This window comes from Leptonychotes weddellii, chromosome 3, assembly GCF_054177405.1.
Source record: "Leptonychotes weddellii isolate Sample4059 chromosome 3, ASM5417740v2, whole genome shotgun sequence".
NCBI lineage: Eukaryota > Metazoa > Chordata > Mammalia > Carnivora > Phocidae > Leptonychotes > Leptonychotes weddellii.
The window spans coordinates 174,814,434-174,822,145 of NC_138371.1; positions in this window are offsets into that span (position 1 = coordinate 174,814,434).

The window sequence follows — 7,712 nt, forward strand, 5'->3', positions numbered from 1 at the left end:
GCCGCAGCCCACACACCGCCCACGAGGAGCACCTCAGCAGCTGCTCCCCTCGGTCCTGGCCCCCCCCCCGCAGCAGCGCACCCCGAGCGCGCCACGCGCTTCCGTGGCAGGCACACCCTCAGTGTCAGCGCTCGGGCTCGTAGGAGCCTCTGCTCTACTCGTCAGGGTTCCCTTCCCGGCCCCGGGTCACCTCCGTGGTCGGGGGGCGGGGACAGACTTGTGTGCTATTTCCAACGACTTTGCTTTCCGTGACACCTCGGGCTGTGGACATGTGCGTATGTGTGGGCGCACGGACGTGCACACGAGTGGGGGGGGTAGACCTGTGCTTGGATATGCCAGCATGAAAGACCGCGTGTGAAGAGCATGGGGGGGAGTCGGCGCCGTTTGCTGAGAAACGACTTTGTGGGGCTAGGGAGGCGTCGCAGACCCACCGTGCTCCCTGCAGGGTCCCTGACTGTGGCAGGCCTGGTTTCCTCGCCTGTCAGGGGTCACGACCTACAAAGTCACATGTGGGACGGCCACGCTGCGGCTGCTTCCCCTTTTGACGTGCCTTCCACATGGTGTTGGCGTGTTTTCCGGATCCGCGACACCTTTGTCTGTACCCCAGAACCTGCCTCGGTCCCACGATCAGTGACCCTCCTCCTTGATTTCTCATGCCTCCATGAGGGGCTGAGGCGCGTTCTGCCTTTTTCCTATTTGGGTTCACGCTGCTGCCTCCACTGAAGTCAGAGCCTCCCCTACTGCACCCTGCATCTTGCAGGCCTGGCCCAGGCTGCGTGTGCATAGAAGCTTCTGGAACATGCGCTGCATTGACGTGAGGAGTAAGTTGTCTCCCCTCCTGTATGAGCCTAGACTGCCACCGCATGTCTTCGCACGTGGGACAGAGTCTGGGCCCCCACTGGGCCCGACCCGATGCCCCCGCCCGGCCTCTGGTCCCCACCAACCCCTTAGGTGTGCTGTTCTGATCTCAGGCAAACTCCCTTCAATATTTCAGAGGAAGAAAACTGGATTTCTAGCAAATGTTTCCAACATGAAGCCCGTTCTTGGCCGTGCCGCACGCTGACGGAGCGGGGCCCTCCTTCCCGACTCGGAGCGGAGCGCGTCTTTGTTCAGAGGAAGGAAGAAGGAGGGAAAGTGTGGAGTGCTCGCGCAGACGCCTGCCGCTCCAGAACACGTGTATTGTGGTGTATCATGTAACGGTGTGCTGTGGGGAATAGTAATGAATAGTTGGGACCGCGATAATGCGCATTGTTGATGTTTGTTAAAATAAAGATATTCAATTTATAATAAAAGGGATTAAAAGCTTAATTCATGGCTATGTTAATATTTGCCTGCGAGGACTCAGATAAAGAGTGACGTACCTTATCACGTTGAACACCTGCACGCGCAAGTTCCTTCGCTGAGATCTCCATGGGATTGTATGTTTTACAGAGCTTAAACTTTCATTTCCCAAAATAATGATATCATTCATTTACAGATATAGATAGGCTCTCCTCACTCCAACTCTATCCTGAAACGAGTATTGTGACTTCAGCTACAAAAATGCGGATTAATTGCAGCAGTGATACGCTGCGATTTTCCCACTGCAATAGCGGATGAGCAGGCGGGCGCCTGCCAGCCTCGTCTGCACGCTCGCACTTCTGGATGCCTGTTGGATGTGCCCCCCCGCCCCCAGGAGGCGCTCCCGCCAGAACGAGGCACGAGGGAGCCAGCCTGGTGGAAAGTGCCTGGTCACAGATCCTGGTGAATCGACTCACGTTTTAAAGTGTTGTGGGGGTGGGTGGTGAGAGGGCTTTGCTCTCTGTAGATTTATGACGAATTCTCTGGGGGAAGTGTCCTGATGGAAACTTTGTGAGCAACTCAGACTTGATCGTCCTGGGCTAGTCACCTGGGAGATGCAGCTTCGGGAAAACCAACAGGAAGAAAACCACCTGAAGTACTAAGCTGCATGCTTTATTTCTCAGGATATATGTCATGTACATGGTAGACTGTTGACGTATTTAAAGGTCCGGGCTGGGTGTCTGTGTCCTGGGGCCGTAACAGAGCCCCAGCCCGGGCGGGCTGCACCATGCACCTGCTCTCTCCCAGTCCTGGAGGCGCAGGCCCAGGATCGGGGTGCGGGCAGGCCCGCGCTCCCTCGGAAGGTGCCGGGGAAGGGGGTCCAGCACACGCCCAGAGTCCCCACGGCGTTCCCTGTGGTCTCTGCTGTGTCCTCACCTCCCCTTTTATAAGGACACTGTCATTGGATTAGGACCACCTGACCCCAGTGTGACCTCAACTTAACCAGTTACATCTGCAGCGACCCTGTTTCTGAATAAGGTCACGTCCTGGGCTTCTGGGGGTTAGGGCTTGCAGAGAGGAGTCATTGAGGACATGATTCAGCCTCTCACACTGGTGTTAGCGGTTAGCGTTTCGGGAGAGGCAGATGGCAGAGACCAGCAGGAGGCTGGTGGTCAGAGTGGACACCGCCACTCCAGGGAGGCGGAGATGAGAAGAAATAGGGGCTGGCCCTACAGTCACCTGTGTGGGAAGCCACCCCCCCCTCCCAGCCCCAGCCCCTGCTGGGAGTAGATGCAGGGATGCAGGGCAGACGCAGAACGCCCCATGTCTCCATACATGAGGGAAGGGATGGGCCTTTGGGTGGTCAGCTGTGCCACCTACTGAAGTCGGAGAAGTGCTCACCCTGAGTTCTAGCTAGGAAGGGCAAACAGAACTGTGCCCGGGACTTCCCCAACAGCTCGTTAGGGGCGCACCATGCACTGTTGTTCGTCCCTGGCCTCTGGCCCCCCCCCCCCCCCGCCGATAGACATCGTGACAGGAGGCATTCTGCACAGAAGGAGCCGTGTCTGTGACGCTCACGAGCCTCCTGATCTAGGCGCTGTCATGCGAGGGAGAGATGTGCTCTTACCGGGAGAGTCTCTCGTGGCCCAGAGCTGCTTGTGTCGGCTGCCCGCTGCTCAGGGCCACAGTGGTGCTTCCACGATAGGTCAGGAGGGGGCTGGAGGCTCACTGAGCAAGTAGGATGGATGGAAAAAGCCAGAACTTACTCTGAGTATAAGATTCCTGTTGAATTTATCTCTGCATAAGGCAAGTTTGGCTCAGCTGACCTGTTAAATGATGTAATTTCTGTGAACTCAGTTTCCTTATCTGTGGAATGGGCACAGTAATAGCCCTTGGAAGTTGGTTGTGAGAACTGCCTAGTGCAGTGCCTGGCACACAGAAGAGGCTCCGCGTGCGGGGTCACACTTCGAGCATCAGTGTTACGGATCTTCAGGTACATTCTGGAATAAAACTGAGTGAAGGACAAGATATTCTGGGTTTTTACAAAGATCTAATTCTGATTCTTATTTTGTTTTGGTTTTTGCGTGGCTTCTCATTCTGAGAATTTATAATGAATTTAAATAATAATAAAAATAATCAACATTTTTGGATAAATGGGGCTAATTTCTGAATCTCTGGTATAAAGTAAATTCCTGAATAAGTCTGATATGTCTTTATCTGAATTACTGTGGTTTTCACTTTTGGTTCATAAGTGATGTCAAGTCTGCCTTTGGTCTTCCGTAGAGTGGGGGATAATATATGTGTGTGTGCGTGCGTGTGTGCATGGATGTGCGTGAGTGTGCACGCACACACGTGTGCATGTGTCTATGCATGGATGTGCATGGATGTGCATGTGTGCGTGCATGTGCGCGTGTGCATGGATGTGTGAGTGTGCATGTGCGTGTGTGCATGGGTGTGCGTGCGTGTGGATGTGTGTGTGCATGGATGTGCGTGAGTGTGCGCGCACACATGTGTGCATGTGTCTGTGCATGGATGTGCATGTGCATGTGTGTGCATGGGTGTGTGCATGGGTGTGCTGCGTGTGCATGTGTGCGTGCATGGGTGTGTGTGCGTGTGGATGTGCATGAGTGTGTGTGCATGGATGTGTGTGTGTGCGTGCGCGCGTGGATGTATGTGCGTGTGCATGTGTGCGTGCATGTGTGCGTGCATGGTTGTGCGTGCGTGTGGATGTGCATGAGTGTGTGTGCATGGATATGCGTGTGTGTGCGTGCGCACACGTGTGCATGTGTCTGTGCGTGGATGTGCATGTGCACGTGTGTGTGTGCATGGTTGTGTGCGCGTGTGCATGTGCGTGCGTGCGTGGCTGTTGTGGTTTCAAACAGCCGGTCAGTTCCCTCCAGATAACAGAGGAATAAATACAGACCAAGAGGGATTATTTAAGAGCCCATTTCTATATGGCGTTGTTTACGATACAGTTCAGATCTACCTTGGACTGGACGTTTTTTAAAGATAACTATGTTTATAGGAAGATGGGCTTCTTTTTCCTTCTCTTTCTTTTTTTTTTTTTTCTTTTTTTAAAGATTTTATTTATTTATTTGAGACAGAGAGAATGAGAGAGAGCATGAGGGGGAGGAGGGTCAGAGGGAGAAGCAGACTCCCCGCCGAGCAGGGAGCCCGATGCGGGACTCGATCCCGGGACTCCAGGATCATGACCCGAGCCGAAGGCAGTCGCTTAACCAACTGAGCCACCCAGGCGCCCTCCTCCTCTTTCATTTACATGGAATGATTTTTTCTTTAAACACTGGAACTTTTGTTATGCTAATCAGCCAGGGACCATTTCCAATTCAATGTCACCTGGGCCTGGTCAGCGGCTCCTTTCTGTGGCCGTCTCTCCTGGGACCTTCCTTGTCTTTTAAGCTGTAATTTAGTTGGAGCTGCTGCCAGTTTCCTGTGCTCAGTACGTTTGCCGCAATATCGCAGATCTGTCGTCCCGCTGATGTTCATGACCAGGCGGGAGCACACCTCCTGGGCCGGCCCTCCACCAGCCTCGCGGCCCAGAGCCAGGTCCACTGGCCTCTGGCCGATGCCCTGTTCCCAGGGTGGTTTGTGTCAAATCTGGGAAGGAAGCTTGGCTCTGCAGAGACCTGTCAAGAGGTCTTAGTAATTAATTAGTGACTTCAACCAGGTGGACAGGCCGGGCCCCTGCTGCCGTTGCTCTCAGTCTGGCCCGTCCCGGGAGAAATGAGATTCTAAACCCACACTTCTAACCTCGACACAGGAGCCCCGGCCATGAGGAGTGTTTTAGGATTAGTTTTTACCGGTTTTCCAGTGGGAAAGAGGAACGCATACGTGCCGGGATGAGGTGGGGCCTTCTTGGTTGCGGAGCTGCTGTGCAATCCGGGTAGCCAGAGGAGAGACCCACCAGGACAGCTGGGCATCCCTGAGGTTTCTTTCCCGTTTGTGGGAAGAAGCAGAATCTCTGGATCAGACTGAGAGGTTCATGTTGGTCTCATAATCGAGGGCGATTCGTTATGGTGACTTGGAAAAATCTACTTTCCTATAGCATGTGAAGGTGGCGTTAAGAACAATACAGAGGAGAGAAAGAGAGTGAGAGACGTGACTTGTGAGGCTCTAGAATATTCCCTTTGTCCGCAGTGTCTCAGTATGCTCAGATTTGGGGGTTTTCTGTGCTGCCCCTTTGGACCACCTGCAGCAAGTTAAGCTGATCCTAAGGTTGGGCACATTCCTTTAAGTTCCCGGGTTGGGCCTTGGCGTCCTCGTCAATAGAATGGGGCCATGTTCGCAAGCCCTTACCTGTTGGTCTGTAGTGGTGGGAGAACTGCACGAGGCAGTCTAAGCCCCACACTGACTGTGACCCTAAATGCCGACATTCCTGGGCTCCACTCGAGTCACGGCGGGCACGGAGGTGGAGGACGGGTGTGGCCCCTGAGCCCGCCGCAGTTTGGGACTGGTTCTTGTGATTCTCCAGCCGCTGGGTGTGCTCCCTCCGGGGCCCCCACAGCAGGCTTGAGCCCCCGACCTTCCTTTTCTCTGTCCCACTTCCTTCTCCGTTTCCTTCTGCTTTACTCACACTCCTGATGTCCAGAGCCTCCTGGAATGATCGTTGACAGAAACCCAGTCCCGTTTGCAGTTAATGGCAACAGGAGGTCCGTGCACTCTTGAGCAAAACTCCTAACTTCAGATGTCCTAAAAAAATACCCTAAAAATATGGTCCTCTCATCAGTGGTAAACCCCTGGTCTTCGAATATCTCTGACATGTTTCTGGACATGATCCTGTGAAATTCTTCTAAGACTCAGATACCGGCGTCGTCAGTGTATGTGTTCACTGCTGCCAGAAGTCTGGAAGCAGATGGATTGAGATTTCTCATTAACGTGGAAGGTACCGAGGAGCATGCCCCCTCCCCCCCGAGGAGCTGGGTGGGCGGGGCAGCAGCAGAGGGGCCCAGACACTGGGGTCTTTCCCATGGTCTCTGTCTGGGCTTCTCCCCCTTCAGACCGTGGGCAGTGGGATGATGAAGTGTTTGGTATTTCGTTCCTTCTTGTTCCTCTGGTAAAGGACACGTGGGCTGCACGAGGCTGATGAGGGCTTGGATTTGACCTGTGTGCTGTCTTAGGACCTCATATCCATAAATACGCTATGTGCCTTTGCCTAAGGGCACGTTCTCCACCTGCCAACCCTGCCAAGCTTGGTGGGGACACTGACTGCTTACCTGGGCCTGTTGGCGATTGCTATCCCCAGACTCATGTCCTCCCCAGCCCCAAGCTCTAAAGCTGAAACCTTTCAGCCTGGCCTCGTACTGAATGGAAATCGTGTGGGACGGCGGTATCAGCAAACAGGGTAGGCTTGAAAACACATGGTCAGCCGTGGGTCACGTGAAACCAGGTTTATGGGGGCGATGCTTGTTTTTTGGTGATAGCTGAGCAGGGTGGAGACTGCTCGACCTACAGTCCAGCCTTTCTGCTTAGAAGCTGGGTGACCCCTAGGAGATTCCTTATGTCTCTGGGCTTCCGTTTCCTTGTTTGGAAAGTGAAGGTTGTATGATCAAGTGAAATAGCAGAGGGAAAAGAGCCTGTGAACTGCTTTAAGAGCAGTCAAAAGTAGGCTCCGATCGTATTTAGAAAAGTAAGTACTCTAACAATGTTATCGCCACATAGTGGGTCTACAGCGTGTTAATTGGACCTAAGTATTACCTGTGTTTTAGGAAGGTATATCTGTGGCTTGGTCAAAATTATGGCTATGAGGCCAACACCCAAGTTAGAAACGTGCCAAACATTTTGGGTTAACTTATTTCCATCCAGGCCTACCGAATACCTGATTAAGTGTTTAAGTAGATGGCAGGAGAATTATGCTTTAGTTTTTTTGGAAGGGGTGTCGTGCAATGGCAGCTGCTTTTGAATTGTCTTTGATTCATTGCCCGTCGGCAGGGTGTGGCCGGTGAGCATCTGTACAGCAGTAGTGAGCTGGAGGGGATGAAGCTCTTCTTGAAAACCACTCGCCATGTCAGTGCTTTCCCTGCATGCACCTCGGATGGATCCTCTCCAGAGCAGGTTCAAACGCGGGTCTCCACCTGCACATTGTCCTTGTCATTACTCATAGCAAGGAGGCCCCTTCTGTGTCCCAGGCACCACATTGGCCACCAGTGGGGATCGACGTCTCACGATTCTCGTGCATCTGCACTGGGGACACAGTGTGGCTTGTGGCCAGAGCCAGAAAGGACAGGGTCCCAGTGCAGTGGGACTGGGAGCGAAGGAGACAGAGGCAGCTCGGCACTCCTGGGGGACTGTGCAGGACCTGGGCATGGACTCTTCCCTGGCTGATGCTGAATGGGCTTCCCAGGCAGAGAGAAGGCTTCTGTGGAGGTTGGGAAGGAATGTATGTGTCCAAGGGTACAGTGGAGCCCTGAGGCAGT